The following is a 21,795-nucleotide window of genomic DNA, read 5'->3' on the forward strand; positions in this document are numbered from 1 at the left end:
AAACAAGTGGGATCCTAGCTTGTAAATACTGATTCTCAGTCATTAAAAAGCTTCAAATTGAACATAGAAGCGACTGCAGATATCACCATGCACTTGGTTGAGGGCATCTCCAGAAATTCCAAATTCCCATCTGCATATCTTCTTCTCATCAGTTCTTGTCATATCGCTATAAAACACCACATTAATAGAAAAAGACGAAAAAGAAAATCCCTGACATTGTTTTGTACCAAAGCGATTAGTGCACGGGTGTCAAACTCATTTTTGTGGACAGACCACATCATAGTTATGGTTTCCCTCAAAGAGCCGTATAATATAAATGTATGATCACCTCACGTTATCACATACACACAACCAATTGATGGAAAGGCTGTCCTGAAATCACAGATTGTTAACGAATAAATGGAAATAGTTCATAGCTCAATGATGGAAAGGGTGAAGAAAATGTGCTAGAAACAAGAAGTTGATGCACATGATTAGTCCTTTGCGGGCCACATAAAATGAGCCTTGAGTCTGACAAGGCTAATTAGCATGTTCATTTAGTTTTGGCACCATTTTGTCACTGTCCAGTGAAAAACTCATAACATTTTTAATATTTTAATTTTTTTACGTTAATGGGGTTTCCGCGTTACAAATATTGCATTAACGTGAATCTTTTAAAAATTGGACATGAGTGTTTTTCACAGGACAGCGACGATTTGACAATTTTCTATGCCAATGCATCCTCATTGTCTTTAGCATTAGCAGACTGTAGCGTGTATAGCAGACAAGCTGTAGACCAACCGCGACACCGGTCACTTCTCAACCTCCCCCGAACTATTTTGCAGGTTTGGGATGTTGTCAAAGTTCTGGAAACACTCACGGACCTATCAGTACAGCGACTAATCTTTTTAGAGTAAAGAGGCAGCGGGAGAGAAACCAAACTAGGTCAACTTTCTTGTAATGCCATTTTCATCACGTATAAGATTGTGAGACATTGTCGGACCAAATTTTTCCATCTAATAAAAGACATTGTCACATGGCTTGGAGAGGAGCAACTCATCTAATACAAAAATGAAGTGAAAGTAATTTAGGGAGCGGTTTGCAGTGGGATTCATTATAGAACATAGGTGAATGTATGTTTTGTTTACAACACAACGCAGCAGTGTCTGTCAACACACAGGAAGCTGAATGTGAAAATGCAACCTCTGGTGTTTGTAAGAAAGTTCTTATCAGAGGAAGTGTTTGTCAGTGTCTCTCTCTGTACCATAAAAGAGCACACAGGCCAAAGATAAGGGCTTAACCATATTCCTGTTTGCTGTCACTCACATTCAAACAGAAGTGGACATGGATGTGAGATAAGCAACACTCAGATATGCGGTGGATTTTTGGATGAAAGAAGGCTGATGGGCTGTTTTTTTTTTATTTGTTCCTTTTTTTCGAAAAGTAAAGCAGTATTGAGTGTTTCTGAAAGTGGGTCTAGGACACTGAGCCAGTGTGAAATCTGAGCAATGTTTTTGCTTAAAAATTCAAAACAGCCATGGAATGATGTGCAAGAGCATGACACTGCGCGTGGTTTGACATTTTACTTAAAAAAAAAAAAAAAAAGTTAAAAGTTAGTACATCAACATTAAAAAGGTGAGGACTCCTGAATGGCAGATTATTATAAACATGAAATGACATTTTGGGAGATGAAAGCTACTCGTAAAGGTTTTAAGTTGGTTAAAACTTATTGCCGTGCCAGCACAACGCTCTGAATCCAGGGGCAGATCGTTGCAGTTTGTGTCGTCAAACAAAACTTGAAAAATGTAGTGCGGGAATCAATGCTCCAATCACAACATTGCCACAAACAAAGTCAAAATGTCTTAAGCACTGCTGTGTCTCAAAACACCATGTACTCTGGTTCCAATTAGGTAAAGTGCTACATCCAAAGGAAGCCAGCAGAAAACTCCACAATATCGCCTTAATTGACGGTTGTGCTACTATCCTATTTCATAGCGGAGGTTCTCCAAAGGAAACTTGAAAAACACTTCATTAGCATGAGAAGTTGCCTCTTTAATTATTCCACCATGTCTGATTTGGAGGGGGGGATGCTATTTTGAGGTCATTTATTGAGCGGCAAAATTCTGTGCAAGATTTAGAATTCATATTTAATGATTTGGGGGTTAAAGGTACATGTGTTATATATGTTAAAGTAATTAACATAAAACGCACATAATGGAGCTTCATTACTATTCAATTCAAGGGAAACGATACAATTACATCTTCAATCTACGCACGATTTGAATATATTTTTTCCCTTATTTACTACTTCTACATCAGTTTTCGAAGTGACCCATGTTGCATAAATTGCAATAGATTTATTTTTCATGGAAACATTTCTCAAAACTGCCCACAAGCACTAACACTTCCAATGGTGTTGATTTGCAAGACCCAGTGGTAACTTGAGCAGGGTGCTTTGTTCTGAGATGATGTGCTAAACATGTACAGCTAATATGGTACAACATTTGCAAAGTATGCATATATCTTTGAAGAAAATCAAACTGAGTTTCCTTTTTCTATTTTACTTGTTTGTTTACATATCATGATGGGTTTCAAGGACTTAAATATGTATTTTTGTGCTAGCAAGAGTAGCCACGAGAAAACGCTACTAAAATATGCGCAAGTGAGTTGCATAACATGTCTCAATCATATCAGTTTCTATTCGGCAAAGTTGATGAATCGGTTTATCACTCAGATGGCTTGTTATGCTGGTTTCCATACTAATACAGGATGCTGCTTCTCTGCTCTCAGACATGTTGTGGCTTGACTATTTGTTGCGCTGACTCTAGAACACATGTACAGTTACAAGCTTAATTTGTTCCATGACCACAATCGTAACGCAAATCACTCATATCTGAAAATGTTCTCCCCAACTGAAATGAATAGAACGCAATGAATCTGCTCCAGCCCCCCCGGCCCCTCAAAAAAAAAAACGCCAACAAAAAAATTTTGGTATATTTTTTTTTAACAAGTAAAATAGCCTTTTTCAGTATAGTACAGAATAATCTCGCGCGTTCAAACATCATTCAATTCTTAATTACATCACAGAATTACTTAAAGGTTAAGGTTTGCTTAGTTCTCACAGCAGATGCGAAAAAAAAAAAAAACTTTAGACATGGAGCAAAAAAAAAAACCTCAATAGCTCATAGCTGCTACTTTCTCCACTATGCAAGCTTTTATAAGTGTCTGACATTTAAATGTTATTACTGCACTGTAGACGTACTGTATGTGGACGTTTGTAGAGCAGCTGTTGCAACTCTACTTTTCGATTATTACATTTTTGTTGTGACTATGACTCACACAACCCAGTGACACCCCTGCACTGCAGAAATAGCCAGTGTAAAGATACGCTTTACTACAAAATAGCAATATATACCGTACATACTGTGATTTCCTGTGTTCAATTAATGACAATATAAAATCTTCCTCTGCAAAACTAATGAAAATCAATGATCCTCTTCAAAGAAAAAACACTTCAGAGGAACTTCACAATATGGTACAACCGTGCTTGACGAATGACCAGAATTACATACAATTCGGTTCACGATATAAATTTTTAAAGAAAATACCTCGGTTCACACACTATTTTAAGTTCACTGACAGTTTTGTCATCTTGGGGTCATTAATGCTGCGCGTCACACATTGGAGGTACGGCCAGTTGAAGGAGGAAGGGGACTACCAGCATGTGTCCACTGCAGGGTTATTTCACTTTGGGAATTTTAATGAGTTAATTTTTATTTTGTTTTGAGTTTTGTTTTTTAAAAGTTTAAATTAGTTTTCAGGACAGCTTTGTTAGTTTTTATTTTTTTTTTGTTTTGTTTTTCAAAAACACTAAGTTTTGGTTTAGTTTCAGTTAGTTTTAGTATTAGTTTTCATTTTTAAATAAATTGGTGTTTTACTTATGTGCAAGATTAGAAAAACACCAAAGTATTCAATAGTAAAAAAAAATAAAAAATCTTTTTTTAAAACACTTTTGTAATACAAGGTACAGTTCAACAGGCCAGAGACTTTGAATTACAATCAGTGTAGGGCATGATGCACCTTCTAAACATAGATGCATGCATTTATGTATGCATGCATGTATGCATGCATGCACCCTAATTAAATAAAGCTATGATGCCTTTTCTGCCAAGTTGCCAACTTCTAAAGTGGATTTGTGGATTAAATTCTTGTTGGGAAGAATTAAACCCAGTTACACAGTGTACTTTCTTTTTGTATACGGTATACATTTTTTTTTTCATGAATGAAACATAATAGGAAAGCACATCTTATCTCTTGTTGCATTTCAGGCTGAGAGCAGGTGAGCTATTAAACCCAGACAAGCGCAAACCCGTCTCTGAGGAGCGACGTCATTTGCTGGCGCATTTTTTATTGGCTGCTAATTGATGACGTCGCTTCAGTGTGACGCACATTAAGAGGACTAAAACTCCCAGGGGACTGTTCAACCTCATTTTCCGGCTAACGGCCTGCAGTAATATTGAAATAAATACATTTAAAATCAAGCCCAACGGCTCATGCAATAAATTAATAGCCAAAAACGAAAGAAAATGGACGTTTTCGCTATAATTATAGTTTGTTCTAAGCGTAAAATGTAGTTTGTTAGTTATTATTATTTTATTTCGCCCCGTTCACCCCGCCACCTCTCATTTTACCTGCACAATGCCAGCACCGCTTTGCAACTGCCTTTTAAGACATATATAAGGATTCAAAATTAGCCCACGCAAAATGCGCAATGAAGTTTGCGCCTGCTTTTCCATGAGCAAACCTTTTCTAAATCAGAATCAGAATGCCCTTTAATTGTCATTACACGTCCCCCCCTCCATTGCAAATAATATAATTCATAAAAAAAATAAAAATTAAAAACAAAACAAAAAGTGTTGGCAAAGTCCACTGGGTGATGCATTATGTTGCAGTTCTACAAGGCAAAGGTAGTTGTGTGCGAGAGCTCAGCATGGAGATGGTTCTCGGGAAGGTCCTAAGAGGGAAGTAGCGGCAAACACATTTTATTGCATGATAAATCAAATGTATATTTTGAAGCTGTATAAATTTAGCTGTCTTAAAAAAATAAGACTAATCGAATGAGTCATTTTAAGTTATTCTCATTGTTTGTTGTTTTTTGAGAAGCATATTTATTTGGCGTTAAAACAATGGCTCCATTCTGTATTCATAACAATAACCCCTATGGTGCTCAAAAGTGAGCCATGGATCCTCCCTAACTGTTTATTACTGTAGGTTAGTTCAATTCCTGTTTGTGTTTCTTTTTAAAAAGACATTTTAATTCCAATCACAGCAGGGCTACTGGAAATGTATTCCACACATAAATAAATCATCCATACATGACTTCAGGAGAGTCGGTATGTACACATGGAATTAAAGAAAGTCAGGTTTTCCAATGAAGTTGGACTTTTAAGAGAAGCCTGTAGACAATTTCATGATAATGCTAAGATGCTAAGCGCGTGTGCAGGCATCTATGGTAATCATCGTCTGGTTTTATGTCGTCGTCAAGATAGTTGTAGCAGACTCAACTGTGCATGTAAACATGTGTTCTCAGGAAATAAAATGGGTAACTGTCAGTGGCACTTCTCTTTTTCCTCCGGATGCAAAGAGACACGCACGTGAAATAGTTGACTAAAACCACAGTCGAGCCAATTCTGAACCGTTGACACAGAAGTTGTGATACTATTAAACACACCTTGAACACACACCGCAATATCGAATATCAAGAGGAATTTAAAGTAATTATAAATATTTGGTGCTGATACTTTATAATATAATACCAAAGCTAATGTCTGCCATTTCTGATATGCTGTTGCTAACACTGCTCGCATTCATTCAATTTTTCTTATAGAAGCACACACATGCTTTCTGCCAACGTGTCACAGAGGCCAAAAGGCACTTTTGTCTAGTGACTGTAAAAAAGAAAATAATAAAAAATCCAAAATTAATGCAAGTGCTGTTTACGCAACAGTATTTTTACATGAAACCGGATGAAATGTGTCGTTTTACACATCAATGCTACACACTGTTGCTTTGAAGCTTATGAAAAAAAAGGCAAAGTGGACGTTTTGAGAAAAATATCACCATTAGTATTTACGAGAACATCTGAGAAAATGGAGGACATGCATGTGCTTGCTAAGCGTTCTGTCGAGGCATGCACGAGTGCATCTCTGCCAAAATAATAATGTTATAACACACAACTGCACCACTACAGCGTTCAAGATTACTTAATTACTTCAAATTTTATGATCACAAATAGACTGACAAAAGCTGTAAAAACATATTTTCATTTGGTGTGTGTGGAAGTACAGAAAAAAAAACTAATAATGATAATAAATCAAAGTCAATCTTGGCCCAGATTGGTGATCGGGCCAAGTGAGTAGCTCCAAAAAAAGAAAAAAAAAACATTCCCAACTCGGCACCTATTCTGCAGATTGGCAAAACGCCGTTGTGTAATATTCTCAAATAATGTAGGAATCCTGAGAACATATTAAAATCATTTTGATGCATTTTGACAAAAAAAAAAAAAAAAAGCAGAATTAATAGTCAAGATCAACGTAGAAAAATGTATCTACCTACACATGGGCACAATATAATATATAACAAATTAGTTTATTATACTAAATACAAAATGGTACAGTAAACAAAACAGTACTCAATAGTAGTGCTGAACAATTAAGGTAAATCAAATTATGATTTTTTTTCCCCTAAAAATTGCAATCCCGATGTTTGCGCTATTTTTTTTCAAGGTCCCTTTCAATTATTTTTTTAAACAAACAACTAATTCATCTTTATTATAATAAAAAAAATCAGATCTATGAGATCATAGGATAATAAGATGAAAGCAAAAGAAGCATATAAGACAGTTTCTTTCTCTCCTACAAATACTTAAAATTACTGAATATTTTGATGTGTAGTATTAGTGATACTGTGCAATATGACCAAATTTGATATTTAATAATGATATTACTATGGGTTTAGTAAAAACTAAAGTTTGTTTCCTTTAAAAAAACAAACTTGCGAATACCATTTAGTTTGCTTTACGTCAAATCACTGGAGAAGATTTGCAGCGGGGTGACAGGAAACGATTCAGAATTGGTCAAAACTGCCCACCTGCATTCCCAGATGTATCATAGCAACTTCAATTCCAGTGATGTCGCGCCATCTGATCCAAGTCCACAAATTAGGATTTGATTTTTGATTTGCCACGCCCACTCATGCAAATGTCCAAATTATCACCCAATTGTGCACAGTACTGGTATATATAAACAACAAAGGTTCATCCTTGCATTTTTCACTACAGGGTTTTAGCAGAACTCATTACATTAACATAAATTAGCATCAGCCTGATTACATTCATTAAAATCAATTACCGGCATACCCTTGCGCAAAACTGCTGAATCCTCAATAAAAATGTGATTTTGCACTTAGTTAACAAGCTCTGAGCAACATTGCTAAGTCTCTAAAAGAGTGACAAACTCGCTTGGCCTCCTAGCAAACATTTGCCCAGCTAGAGGCACACATGGTTTCAATTAAGGCCCTGCACCTATAAACAGTTGGCCATGGACGTGTATTGGTCAGGAAGTGCAATGTTGACTGCAAGTCACTACAGGCGCAAGCTGCTAATGAATGATTCCACTTACAGCTATGACAACAGAGTGGAAGCTGGAGGTGTTTGAAACGTGACAGCTCTTTGCAGTTTTTCTTTGCTTTAAACTTCACTGGCACAAAGCAGCCAAGCGAGCAAACCGAGCAAAGCAGATAGCAAAAACAAGAAGCCTAGCAAGTAAAACACTCACAGTTGTGTGTAGAGACGAAACGGTGTGAAAATTTCCCCCAAAATATCAGTTACCAATATAGTTTGCAATGGTTATCAACGACCTACCACAAATTACCAATATTTTACTGCGGAACCTGTAAGTTCAATTCTTTAATATTGTGTTAATATTAAGTTTCAAGTCCACCTAAATATCCAGTAAAAAAAATCAAGAATTTTTTTTTTTTTTTTCTGACAATAGTGAATTTTTTTACATTCGTGTGACAAATAAAAATAATGTCCCTGTAAAGTGGAAATCAATGTGCACTGATCACCAGTTAGCTCACAAGCTAACATGGGCTCCTCTAGGGCCAAAGGACAGGCAGCAGGTTTGTGCAACTGCGCCGTCACTTCCGGCTCCTCGCTTGGTGTTGTGTCGTGTAGCCTGTGGCACACCTGTGGCTTCCTACTCTTAACGATACTGCTTAGCAATCTGGTACTGGTAATTTCCGTAATTGTTTGTTAAGATTGCTTTTGTATCTTCCTGGCATTTTTATGATTGATCGCACGTGTGGACATGCGCACGGTCACCATCAACCTATGAGAAATGTAACCACCACACTTTTGACTGTTTCAATTGTTCCGCCATTGTGAATCGCGAAGAGCACCGACGGCTACGAACAGCGCTCGTGAGCAGAATGAGAAAAATTTGAGCTAAAAAAAATAATAAACAATGTTGTGTGGCACTATCATCATTAAATAACCGTCAAAATAGAAGTAAAATGGCAAATCCTGGCTAAAGTGCAAGGATGTGTAAAGTGCAAGCATATTTTTTCATTAAAAAAAAAAAATATGCGCACTTTAGCGAACAGGCTCCCTTTACTGTTATGAGATAATCATTGAAGCAACTTCAGATTTTAAAACAAAGGTTCCCACAGGAAATAATCTCTCAGGTAGTTGTCCTGATTTAATCACATGACTGAAAATCTGATCATAAGTCATTTTCAGCAGATCAGTATTGACTGAAAAAGATTTTTCTTTATTTATTAATGTGTTTCATTTATTTATTTTACAGCAGTGGTAGATGGAAAAAAAACATTTCTACAGGCTCTAGTGTTGCTTCTTTACAGCACTTCCCAAGCCCCAACACACTCAGTCAGGCAATCGAGAGGGACACTTTTGGCAGAAGCAGCTAAACAAAACAAAAAAACACACACACAAATACACCACAACAGAAGGCGAAATACAGCAGTACCTTTGTTCAGAAAGACTCTGCTTGGAGAAAGCTATGTCCACAAGCTTTCACTTGAACAGTCGACAGTAAAAGGACAAACTAAAAGTCTACAGCCACACAGCCCGCGAGAGGAAGCAGCATGGCAAAACGTCACGCAAAAGTTCAAAGAGCAAAACGGTAATGTGACGCATTTAAATGACTTTGCTTCAATTTGAAATCTAATGAGTGTATATTATTTGATGACAAGCAAATGTGTGTGCCGCTGGTTTCATTTGATGAGGAAAGAGTATTGTTTGAAGATGAGTGGAGTCACACGCTCGCCATCGTTGGCCGCTTGGACTTGTCACTTTACATTTAATTAAGAAACACACTTCCAAATAATGTAAAAAAGTATTGTATACTTTGGAAGAATTGATTAGCATTCACATAATTAATAAATCCATTTTGTTGCGTGAAATGTGCCGTAAAAATAAAGTTTGATTGATTGAATGAATGTGTTCGAACCCTAATATAATTAATTGAAATTGTGATTTCAATTTTAGCTTCTCTCGATCTTGAAAATTTTCGAATCAAGGAAAAACAATTAATGTGCCGAACAGCGCGATGTGTTAACGAGTTTAAGATGTTATGAACGTACCCTGAATGTGCCATGTTACTTGTATAGCAAGAGTGTACCGTATATGATTTTGCTGACCATGAGCATGCTTATTCATTTTTTTTTTTCATTATTGTCCACATCACTCCCTCAGATGTGATGGTTTTGGAGGTTTGCTTAATCATTAAAAAATAATAAATAATAAAATATCATTGGTAAATAAACAATAATTGGAATAAAAAAACATTTTGCTATACATTAATGTGAAAGCATTTTTATCCGATTACTCGATGGAATTGTTGATAGAATAATTGATTCTAAAATGACCTGATATTGACAGCCCCGGTTTTACGTGCGAGCTTATATGCTTTTATTTCAGTTTTGATTTATTAAATACAATGTTTTGCTAAATATACAATAATGTAATGGAATTGTCTATGTCTGGCAGTGTGAGCCCTCCAATCAGCTGGCATCGAGCCTCTGTATGCCGCCTGGCATCAAAAGCGATGGACAGATGGTGACATACTGAGCTTTTCTAGACTTGCAATAATGGAAAGAAACTATTTATGACTATAATGGTTCAAATAAAACTATTCATAACGCCCTGTTGAAAATTCTGTAGCAGCAGCAAATAGTGCGACTGGAGATTGCTCCATTTTGTGCTCTGCGTCAAGGTCTGCTTAGTACACATTGTTCTTGTTTTTGTACTGAATGTGGAGATGTTTTGTTGCTGCTCAGTACAGGGACGGTTGATTCTATTCTAGTAGAGCAAAGCCTGAAAATGTTTGGACTTGGTGCTTATTCATGTAGCTGCTATGCCTACACTGATGGATTCGTTTTAGAAAGTTACATAAACTAAACGAGAAGAATGTCAAGAATGTCAAGGTGGTTCTGATTATTTATTTTTTTATTTTTTTATCTGCAACCAATTGAAGAAAAGGTTTGGACACGCCTGCACTAACATCTTATTAGTACTCCCAGGAATCTGCAAAGGACAAGCGTTGATTCCGCGCAGAACAATCCTGATTTTGCTTGGAGGAATTCTTGATTCCGTTACTTTCCATGGGCATTAAAAAAAAAAAACTAAAATGAGCAGTTATAAAGCAAATTAATGTCAAAATAAAGTAAGAATTCTTTAAGGATTATTTGTAAAACCAAAACACACTGAAACATTGTGGTTATAAAATAATCAACTTCAATATTCAATTTGTCCCTATTGGGCAAAATTATTTGCATTACATAGAAAGTGCAAACATTTCACCAAACTATGGATGTGAGACAGAACAAGTGATATTGGAAAAAAGATTTCAACAAACTGTAAATAATCTAATTGATCTGGATATGAGAAGCATTCAGTATTATAATTAGTGATTCAGTCATGTACAGAATGACTTGACATCATCCTTAGCCTCACCTCATTTCCCCAAAACATTTCTATCTCCTCCCTCATTGCTCCTCTGTAGATATGAGATGATAAAAGGATGAGCGTCTGCATGCTGCGTGACGTCCTTTTTTTGTGCGTCACTCGACGTCGTGGTTTGTGTGTATGCGTGTCACATTTGGGACGACTTGCATTCACGTTAAAAATGACTTTTTTTTTTTTGTGACGTGAATGAGTACATATAAGGATCGGATTTAATAGAAACAACCCGAATTTGGCATCACGCCCAGCAGTGTGAATGTAGCCTAAGATCCTATCTTCCAGGCATGTAAATGTAATATTGTGCACCTTGCCGTATATTCTTTGAAATCAGCTGTAAATTCCATGGCCTTATGCTAATATTGTGTGATGATGAGCTATCTTTTGGAATAGATAAGACAAAGAAAATGCAAAGGCAATTCACATACAGAATTAGTCACTTACTGAGCTATTGCATGACAAAAATCTGATCCTGAAAGGCAAATATGCATACAAGAGTCTTGGATATCCTTACTCTTAGCAAGTGCAAACAATGTAATCCAAAACAGCATTTACAGTAAATCTCATCGCATCATCTCTAAAGCTGGGTTTACACCTAACGATTTTTTCACAGTCTCATAGGGAAAAAAATGAAAGGCAGGAGAACGTTTAAGAGCTTTACTGGAGTCACAGCACGCTCCCGTCATCTCAATCATTTAGTGTCTCAGCTGTTTTAAATCAGACTTTTCCTCGTTTGATATCGCCACAAGTCTTTCAATTTTCCGGTGACATGACACAACCAAATTTTTGCAAACAATCACGAGAAGGGCATGGACGAAGGGGAAACAGGAACAAACGTGACTGAGCAAGATGGCAAAAATGTGCATTGTGTCGAAAAATGCCTAAAGAATCTAGTGATAGAGTAAAAAGGCAAGGTGAGGCAGCATTATTTATAGAGTATATTTCATACACAAGTTTCAACGCTGGCTACATTTACATGGACACATTTATTCGGATTAAAAGCCTGATTGGAATAAAAATGATTCATGTACACACCCCACTTGGGATATTCTGCCCCGAACAAGAACATTCCAGTCAAGATTTTATTCCGAACGGTTATGGTTATTGATCCAATTGGTGCGAAATTTCAGAACAAACCGCTCAGATCTGTGACGTCAGTATTCGTGTTTCTGTTATTCCCGGAAGCTAGCAGAAGTAGAGCGAGTGTAAGCCATGGCGGGCGCATGTCTGAACTAAAAAGTGCAGTCTGGAGCACCTTTAGGAAGTGTTTACTCAACGTAACAGTGCAAATGGGAAAAATACTCAAAATAAAGTTAAGGTTTAAAACACAAATGGACAGAGCGATGTTTCATTGACAAGGAAGTTGTTACAGCTTCTTCTTCTACGACTACTACTACTTCCGGTATATTTGGTCAATCTGTGCATGTCAAAATAATGTGTTCCGATCGAAAGTGTGATGCATGAACACGTAAGTCCTAATCAGATCAAAAACCTTTAATGCGAACTCTAGCCAGGTTTACATGGGGACATTTTTTGTCATTCTGATTGAAATCATTTTGAATGAAGATCTCTGGTCACCTGCTCACATGTGACGTGATATTTTCCAAATCGGCATTTAAATGCTCCATCGAGATCAGCCGTGAGACATGCGGAGGTCAACGTATACATCACGCGATTTATAAAGATGGAGTCCATTCATCTATTTAGCACGGTATTCCCGAATATAAAACCTCCCCAAAAAAAGTTAAATAAGTTCCCTTGTCGCATACGAGATCAGCTAAGCTGCTGCCATTTTAAAGAACGTATACAACGACGTCATTACACATTTACGTCAAGATAGAGCATGCACAGACCGGACGTAACCTGGCTATTCCGATCAAACTGTTTACGTGACGCTCGTTAGGATTGGCAAAAGGAATATACCACCCCTGTGAATCCGATTAAAATTCCATTCGGATTCAGCCTTTTCATTCCGATTGAGATGTTTATATGGAGCATTTTCATTCCGTTTCATCATCGGTTTGTAATCGGAATACATGGCTCCGTGTAAACCCGGCTTCTGATCGGATTAAAGAAATGTCGTCCATGTAAACGTAAGCCACTCAATGTGCTTCTCAGAACAAAGACAACCTTTTAGATATCGTGCCTTTTTCATTTTCCATGTGTCTTTCTCACAAACACAACTGCAAATGACTTTCAGATGCAACGCAGTAAATAATGTGACCTTGCACAATTCACAGTCTTAGCTGAAAAAAAAATCGTCTCTAAAAGTGATCAGGTGCAAGATGATAGTTTTCCAAAATCTCAAGCTTCTGATGCACGGGTAGCTTTGGTGATATGTTCACACGTGACATACATCATTACAGTAGTGACCAAACAACAGGTGTATACAACTCGTGACTTTAATTCAACAATAAACGCAGTCGTGAATAAATGTCTAATGAATTACAGAGAAGTAGCGTGATTTAAAGGCTTGTTAAACAGTGGGTAATGGGCGCAGCCATTAATTAATTGTTTAACCTTTCCATCCATTCAGACACTGAGCTCAATGGAAAAAGAAGCCCAGCATGTCGCGTAAAGACTTGTAATAATACTAATATTCATATTTGAAAAGATCCAGAACATTTACAACTGTTAAGTTTGCAACTCTATCTTGCCTCAGCTTGAGAGCCTCTCACTTCAAAAAGTTAGTTGGCTAAAGCTAGCCAACTTCTTAAACGTTACACAGAAACCTTTTTTTTCTCTCGCTTTTTTTCTTCCAGAAAATTACAAGTTTGTATCGCTTATCACTGAAAACGAACGAATTTTCCGAACTGCTCATAAAGGAATATCATTATTGTTGTTAATGGTACAGGGATGTGTGCGGACAGGTAAAAAAAAAAAAAAAAAAAAGTTGCTAGTGGGCCAACTTACTTGGACTTTCGCCGTCTCCGCCGCCGCACTTCGGGCCGCCTTTGACGCTCCCGAACGCCGCCGGACCTCCAGAGGGCCGCGGCGCTGGCGCAGGAGAAGCCGAGAAAGGTCCAGCGAGTATCAGGCAGTCGAAAAAACGAAGTTGCTCCAAGGCCCCGGGCCTTAATGTGTCCTCGAAATAACGCTCGCGGGGAGGGAAAGCGAGCCCCAGCCCTCCGCTTTTAGACAGACTCGGGAATACCTTTTTGACAGCTCTTCTTCTTCTTCAGCCCCCCCTCCCCTCGACAGCCCTTCACTTTTCGCTTTTTCCTCACTTCCAGTAGATACGAATCAAAATACTGTCACACAATATGGCGGCTGCATAAGCAAGGTACTATCGCGAGAGGAACACTTTTTTTTTTCTTCCACTTTCCAAAAGTTGCGCTCATGGTGGGTGGAGACTTGATTCTGTGATGGAGTTGAACTTTAGTGTTGGTGAAGATGCAAACGACGACAACATTCATCGCCATCTAGGGTCAATCGAATGCCATATTTTTCTTCATATTTAGATATATTTTTTAAACCGAAGCAATCTATGATATGATTATACCTTTTGAACGGGTGTAATAAAGATTGTTGTTATTTAGATGCATGGAGGTAAAGACTTTTAATGGTCACATTTCCATGTATCTTTTTTACATTTACTTTTTAACACCTAATCAGTGTTATTAGGATAGTTTGATACCACTATTTTTCACACCGATACCAGTACTACAAGTACTTTTGATAGGTAAACTTTCAATAAACACAATGACAAATATTCTCCTACATCGGCCTACATTGTTTGAAGCTGAACCTGCGACATATTAAAAATAAATAAATAAATAAAAACTTCTGTTCTTTTCAGTAAAGGGAGAACTTGTAGGGACGGTGTGCAAACTGTCAGAACTACACCGAAATAAACAAACGTGGCGAAACTGAGCCACACTTTGTGAGCAATGAGGAAACTGGTGAACAACATGACTACAACGTCTTTTATTGACGATAGAAAGTAAGAAGTGGAAATGACGTTTGTTTAGGTCATAACATTTGTGTGTTGCGGATTAGATTGGGATATTCCATTTGATCACAATTACAATGTATTCAGGAGTAACTGTCCGCTCACGCTTATAAACGGGTTAATATTCAGAAACCAGAATTTTTACTTTAACCTCTATATTGACTGCATGTAAACAGAGTAATTGTCCGATATTTCTGCCTTAAGTATCAATGGCTGGTATCGGCAGCCTTCATGAGTACACTATATCTTAAAATAAGCCCTGTACCTCTGCAGTTTGATACCTGGTACGGGTACTCGCTCATCCCTAAATGTGATAAAACTGTTTAAGAAACAGTTCTTCAAATAAATGATTTTCAAACTTTAATCTGTCTGTGTCATTGCAACCTATTTATGTAATCCCCAAAACATCAACTACACTGGTTCATAATTTTTCAATCAAAGATGCAAGTAAACTTTTCAAAATGATTTTTTTCACTGATTCAGAATCCGCTTTCGAGTTTCGCTCTCACATTATATTTTCATATTAACAATATGCAGTAAAATGCAATATAGGAATATATTTCGTCATGTTTATGAATTAAGGGTTACGGTCCAGAAACAGGTGGAATTTTCTTTCTGTAACATCACAGAATGTTTTGACTCCAAAAATGAATGTGGTCAATATTAAATATTGTTTTATACATAAAGGTTTATTGTTATTGTTTTTTAACAGGGTTAGAATATTATAAAATATTTAGAATATTCATTACAAAATATTAAAAAGATTTTGACACCAGAATATACTTGTAAGATGAGGCATTCATTCATTGTTTGAAGAGTTAGCGAGCGACATTGATCAGTGCAAATATTTTGAGTCAGTTATGAATTTAGTCAATATATCATATGATGAAATGTATGTATAATTTTTTTATATATATTTGCATTTTATTTTATTTTGCTTTCTTTTACTCTGCTGAAAAGGAGAATAGTTTGCCTTACCTGAATAATTAATAACAATTTAATAATATTAATAATAATAATAACAGTTACATGGAAAAAAATAAATTTACAAAAAAATCTTACATCACTGCAGTGGATGGCAAATTTGTGCTAATTTATCAGCATTTGTGAATTCAACTATATTCACAAAAATGCCTGCTTATATTTTTTAAACCCTGCTTAAATCTTTTTTTTTTTTTTTTTTTTTTACCAGATACGATTCTTCAAACAACAAACTTTTAGTCAGCGTGGACACCGTAGACATATGTCCCTTCTCTTCCAATAATTTATGTTGACCCTATTCCCAACTCACCACCTTCCTGACCACACGGTCAAAGCGAGTGAGACAACCGGCGCTTGTGCGAGCTCTTGTAAAATCATGGCACATTTGTTCCTCAACGAATCGCGTGGAAACATATGGTGTCTCGAGTGTCGCCACAGCGCCGTGAGTCACAAACGCGCACGCAAATTGCTGCTATCTCGCACATACCATGACCCTTTGACTCAGCGGTTTGAAGCCTGCAGAGCCGAAATCCCCTTCAGTGTGAACAGAGAGCCGGCGGCACAGCGTAGTCTCTTATCCGCAATGACTATTCAGTGCTTTGCACAATGCCTTGATACACTTCGGAATGGAGCTGGCAGCAGTTAGTGCTTGTTGCTCTCAATACTGTCAGGTTTGCAGTATGCTGAAAAATTTGAAGAATTTCCGCAGACTTGACTACTACAGTATGAACTCTGTGTCATCAGATGCCAGTTTTTCCTTTCTAATTTGATATCTAATACAGAGCAGAGTTGGCATAATGAATCTGTATCTTATTTGACTTGCACAAGGAAACCGCTTAGGTGGAGCATCATATGTTCTCGGACTTAACAAATCATGACAACCCTATGATGGGGATGTGTTTTTCATGACTATAATGCAAAAGCAGAATAGGATTTGGATAGGTTGAATGGAGAGAAACAATAATTTCCAGGTTACATCATCAGGTTACCTTAATTCCTTATACAGACAATTTTTAAGTTTAGTTAAAGGGGAAGTCAACCCCCAAATTCTCTTTACAAGAATATGTTGAAACACACCTTTCTGATTAATATTGCTATGGTGGAATATGAGCTAGGCAGCAAAATTCACCCGTTTTTAGCCATCTCAGGGAGCGTCCATTTTGTAAATGACATCACAGTTGCTCGTGGCTCAGATAACAACCAATCACGGCTCACCTGTTTTCTGAACCTGAGTGGCAAAATGGCCGCCCCCGAGATGGTAAAACGGGTGGATTTTAATACTTAGCTCATAATTCACAAACACAATATTAATCAGAATTCTGTGTCTAAACCAGTGCTTCTCAATTATTTTCTGTTACGCGCACTTCAGCAAGAAGAAAACAATTCACGCACCCACCCACGACCCACTCTGCGCCGCAATTATAAATAATAGCATTTTTGTTGCAAAACAAACCTACACCATAGCGTTAATACTCACTGCGCACAATGGGCAACGAGAGCACCAATGCCAACTACTGGAATGGATGTGCAATTACACTTTGTTGTACTACAGCGGGTAAAAAGCATGTTCCCCACGGTCACATGCGCCCCGCCCCCCTCAGTACCGCACCGCGCCCCGAGGGGGGGGGGGGGCACGGGTCTAAACTAATGAAGCTGCATATAACATTTTCTTGAAAAGAACGTTTTTGGGTAGACTTCCCATTTTCAAGGACGAGCATTTTTCACCACTAATTTTGTCCAACCTCAGAAGCATCAGACCAGTTCCAGTGAAATGCAATTTTTCAAGGAATTTCCTTGAAGCGACTGACATCCTTTTCCTGGTACAGCGGCAAAGCAGTCTCGCCAGCAAACTATAGTTGGAACGAGAGATATTTTTCTCTCATTGGCCTATGTGGCCCATGTGGTTGAGCCCTATGAAGTCTTTGCGCATGTGGTTGTGCAAATGTGTAGTATAACAAAGAATAAATAAGATGCTGCATCAGCTCGATGGTTATTGTTTGATTTCAACTGGCAATCCTAGAAATAAATCAGTGTGATGTTCTAATCTAATCAGTCATGTAAAGGCCCCAATGAGAATTTATACCGTGTAAAACCAAACAGTACATCTTCACATAACTTAAATCAGAATCACTAATTCCAAAAAAATGCTCAAAACATTTTTGCTAGTAGTAACTCAGTTATTATGAGTACAATTACATTTTGGCGCATTTGAGCAAGACCTATTGATAATATAATTCCATCTATTCCCAATAACTTGCACTGATGACATAATATCAGGAGAATTACAAGTTTATAATGTTGTTTAAAGACACTTTGACATGGTCACAAGGGCTGAGAATGGAACCCACAACCTCAGGGTTGACAGATGACCACCCTGAGCCACACTGCACTAATGGGCTGATGGTGTCACGTCATGACACATGTGCATATTGCAAATTCTGGTGCCATTCTCAGTCCCACACATCTACGCACAATCAGTGTGTAAACACAGATAAAGAGAATGAAAGTGAGGTTAGTCCCCCTAAAAGGAGGACAAAGTGCACAAAGCAACAGCAGCTTGAGGAAAATCAGACGCACAAACCTGCTGTTGCTCGTCGGTGCCGCAACTGGTCAAACTCCTCAGATCGACTTTTTGGAGCAACGCGGCCGGCCACCCACATTCTTGGCATGGAAAGGGACCCATTTCTCAGAGTTTGAGAGCAGCTTGTCATGGGTCAGCAGTTTAGATTTAGTTCTGCACTCGGTATGGAGTCATTATTCGCCTCTTAAACAAACTCTTCTGCCTCTCCACTGGCCACTTGGAGTGCGGTTATGAAGCGTTAACAAGCACAACAGAGTGTCGCTAAGGAAAATAGAAATAGCGAGGTGCACGTCCCATCTCAAACTAGTGAGTGCGAGCAAACTTCACTGAGGTGCAAAAACCAAGAGGACAAGTCCGAATGGGAAGATGGTGTGACAATACATTTTACATTTTATATGGTATGCAACCCGCATGCTGTATATATACACATACGTGTATTAAAAAAATATATATATATATATATACAAAATACAAATTTTTAAAAAATGTTTTGATTGATTGGCGGTGATTCAAGTCGGTTGTGTTCACACCCACAACGACGCACGACCCCCGTGTTTAACTGCCCCCAGCTGCGTGCGCCTGTCAAAATACCAAAACCCAGTTTAGCCCTGCACCTCCACACAGATTTATACCACACCTTGCGCCGGACTAACTCTGGGCACAAAAATAGAGCCCGATGTGTGTTGATGTTACACAACAGGATTCACTGGAGTGAATGTCTTCTTGGGATGATGAACACTGAAAATATGTCACTCTCGGGACATGTTGTTGGATGAGTCAAATAAACGCCACATTGTCTCGACGAGCCTGTTGGATTGACAAGTGAACCTACTGCAGGCATGTCAAGACTTGGGATCAGCTTCAGGGGTTCTGGCACAGAAGTCACTCTGCCTGGAGTTGTACTGCGCCCACTTGAAGGAAATTTATGACTTGGAGCGAGCAGCTACTGAGGAACAAATTAACAATAACCCCACAGTTAACCTTACCTTAAAACATGTCACTAGCATGAGTGGTGTGCCATTTCTTTTTGACAGCATCCACTTGCTTCAATAATTAGTTCAGATGATCGTCCTGAGGATCTGTGAACTGATAAGAGGTTCAACTGATGAGTTTTGGAAATGAGCAACATTTGGAATATATCATCATCACTACCAGGTGGACACTTCCTGTTTGTTAATCGTTTAAGACTAAAACACAGTTTTTTCCATCGTTCCTTTTATTCGCCTCAGTTTTCTAGAAATTTCCATGCATTTCCATGGAAGGTTTTCAACTTTTGGCACAATGTGGATTTTTGCAACACTGTGGCTGACACATGATGGGGTGTGGTAAAAATTTACAAGGGCTTTTGTTCATTATAGTACCAATAATTGTGTGGTTCTACCGGGGGTACTCACCCTCAATCTATCATCATACAAATATATGGAAAAAAACTGACAATAGCACTAGATGCTTTTGGTAACTAGGGTCTAAAGGTAGGTGACATTTCTACCAAATTTGGCCTACTACTAGTTTCGGCCACGGCACATTTTGGAACGGTCACCCAACTGATAACCAGTAACCAAAATAATAGACAGCTCTCATCATGACGCAGTACAGTTCTACAACACTGAAAACTACAACCACAATATTAAAGTTACTGTTAAAGAAAGACTCCAGCCATTTATTGTTGTGTGTGTTGCAACATGCCCCAAAAATAGGCAGTAGATGGCAATGAATGGCCTTTATTGTGAAACTACAGACAAACAAGACCAATACAGCTTCTGCTGCAACATTTTTTTTTTTAACACAACGTAAGTCATCAATGGCAGGCCTGCTCACAAATCAAGACGTACTGTCAAGTAAGATGACGGGACTGTAACACTATACATTCTGAAATAGGGGGAACACTCCCATCCAATCAGGACCTCTTGCCTTCATGCTTTCTCCCTTTGGTAATTACCGCAGTCACTTTTAATTGACGACAGTGGCTTCAAAGTTAAACAACAGCTCGCAACTGTTGGGGGAGTCGGAGACCAATGAGCCTTTTCAATTAAACATCTCTGTTCTTCTGTGCCAGAACACAAAATCAACTTGTATGCAGATTGTTCTTTTTGAGCCGTGAGAACAAAAGTCATCACTTCAAAACAGTCTTTGACCTTATTAGGACATTTTCGCAATTACCAAAGTACTTGCAATTGTTAATAACAAGTCAGGGGAAAAATCATAAGAAAAGCACACATTTCTTGAATTTCACTTCACAGACAAAACCACAGCAGTCCAGATGAAATGTGAGGGAATTCCCTTCAAAAAGTCATCAGGGGTTATCTGGCGGGAGCAGTAAACGTCTGTTTAAAGTTCATAAAGTTCTCAAATAGCGAAAGTTTTCATAACCTTTGCAAGTTTTGGAGATAAAAGCTTCTTACTGTTTTCCTCTTCAGTTGTGGTAAACTCAGAGATGGAACTTTATCAAGTGCTTGCGTTGTGATGGGAAAGGGCTGGGCTCATCCAACCAGTCAGTTTGACCTTACGGCTGAGATGGGTGTCTGGAGTGGTGCCATCCCACCACTCCGTCCTGAACTCGCTTCCAGCATTTCCTTCACTGCTGCACTCCACACGCCTTGATGTTACAGCTGCCTCGTAAACTCTCTGGTACAAAAGATACATTGTTTACGTTGCCATCTGCTCAACTCCAATTTAGAGCTTTGGTACAGTATTACTGCACTTTTACATGAACAGGAAACTTGTTTTGAGAACTGAATCAAACCTATACTGTAGGCGGCTAAAACATTGCATTCAAAATGTCTTTTAATGTAATATTTATGGTGACTGATAGGTTAGTGGTTCACTTATCTGATCATATGTTCATAAGAAAATATTAAATAAATAGAACTACACCTTAAAACAACCACATACGGTAGCTTGGCTTAAGTCTGCTAGCTTAATGCTAACACTAAATGACATTGGTGTTGCTGCGGTGCTATAACCCTTGAAGCAACAGATGAACACAATTGGTGCAGTAACGCATGTAGACAGACAGCATAACAGAAATGTAACTCATATTCTTTATCCTCCAAAACAAACGACGAAAATTAGTGTCATACTGATGCACTGAGAGATGTTGAGGTGTCTCCATGAACATTAGCTGTTTTTCTTAGATTGCCTCCAGGTAGCCAAGGTAAGCATACCAGAAGTAGCACAGTGGCCATTCTGTTGATGCAGAAGGACAAAAACTGTTGAATTATCCATCCACCATAAATCCATTGTGGTTATAATAAAAACAAA

The 21,795-nt window shown here is 38.1% G+C and overlaps 1 protein-coding gene across 2 annotated transcripts in view; it reads right to left on the bottom strand.

Moving 5' to 3' along the window:
- The window catches only part of tab2 (TGF-beta activated kinase 1 (MAP3K7) binding protein 2), a 49,623-nt gene extending 35,296 nt beyond the window's left edge, over positions 1-14,327 (bottom strand). For both annotated transcript variants that reach the window (XM_088286773.1, XM_088286771.1), the window contains exon 1: positions 13,934-14,327. The gene's annotated coding sequence lies outside the window, so the exon portion shown is untranslated. The remainder of the gene's footprint in view (positions 1-13,933) is intronic.
- Positions 14,328-21,795: the final 7,468 nt, after the last annotated feature.

Source organism: Idiotropiscis lumnitzeri, chromosome 21 (genome assembly GCF_059441095.1).
Source record: "Idiotropiscis lumnitzeri isolate Australia: NSW breed Sydney's pygmy pipehorse chromosome 21, RoL_Ilum_1.0, whole genome shotgun sequence".
NCBI classification, from domain to species: domain Eukaryota; kingdom Metazoa; phylum Chordata; class Actinopteri; order Syngnathiformes; family Syngnathidae; genus Idiotropiscis; species Idiotropiscis lumnitzeri.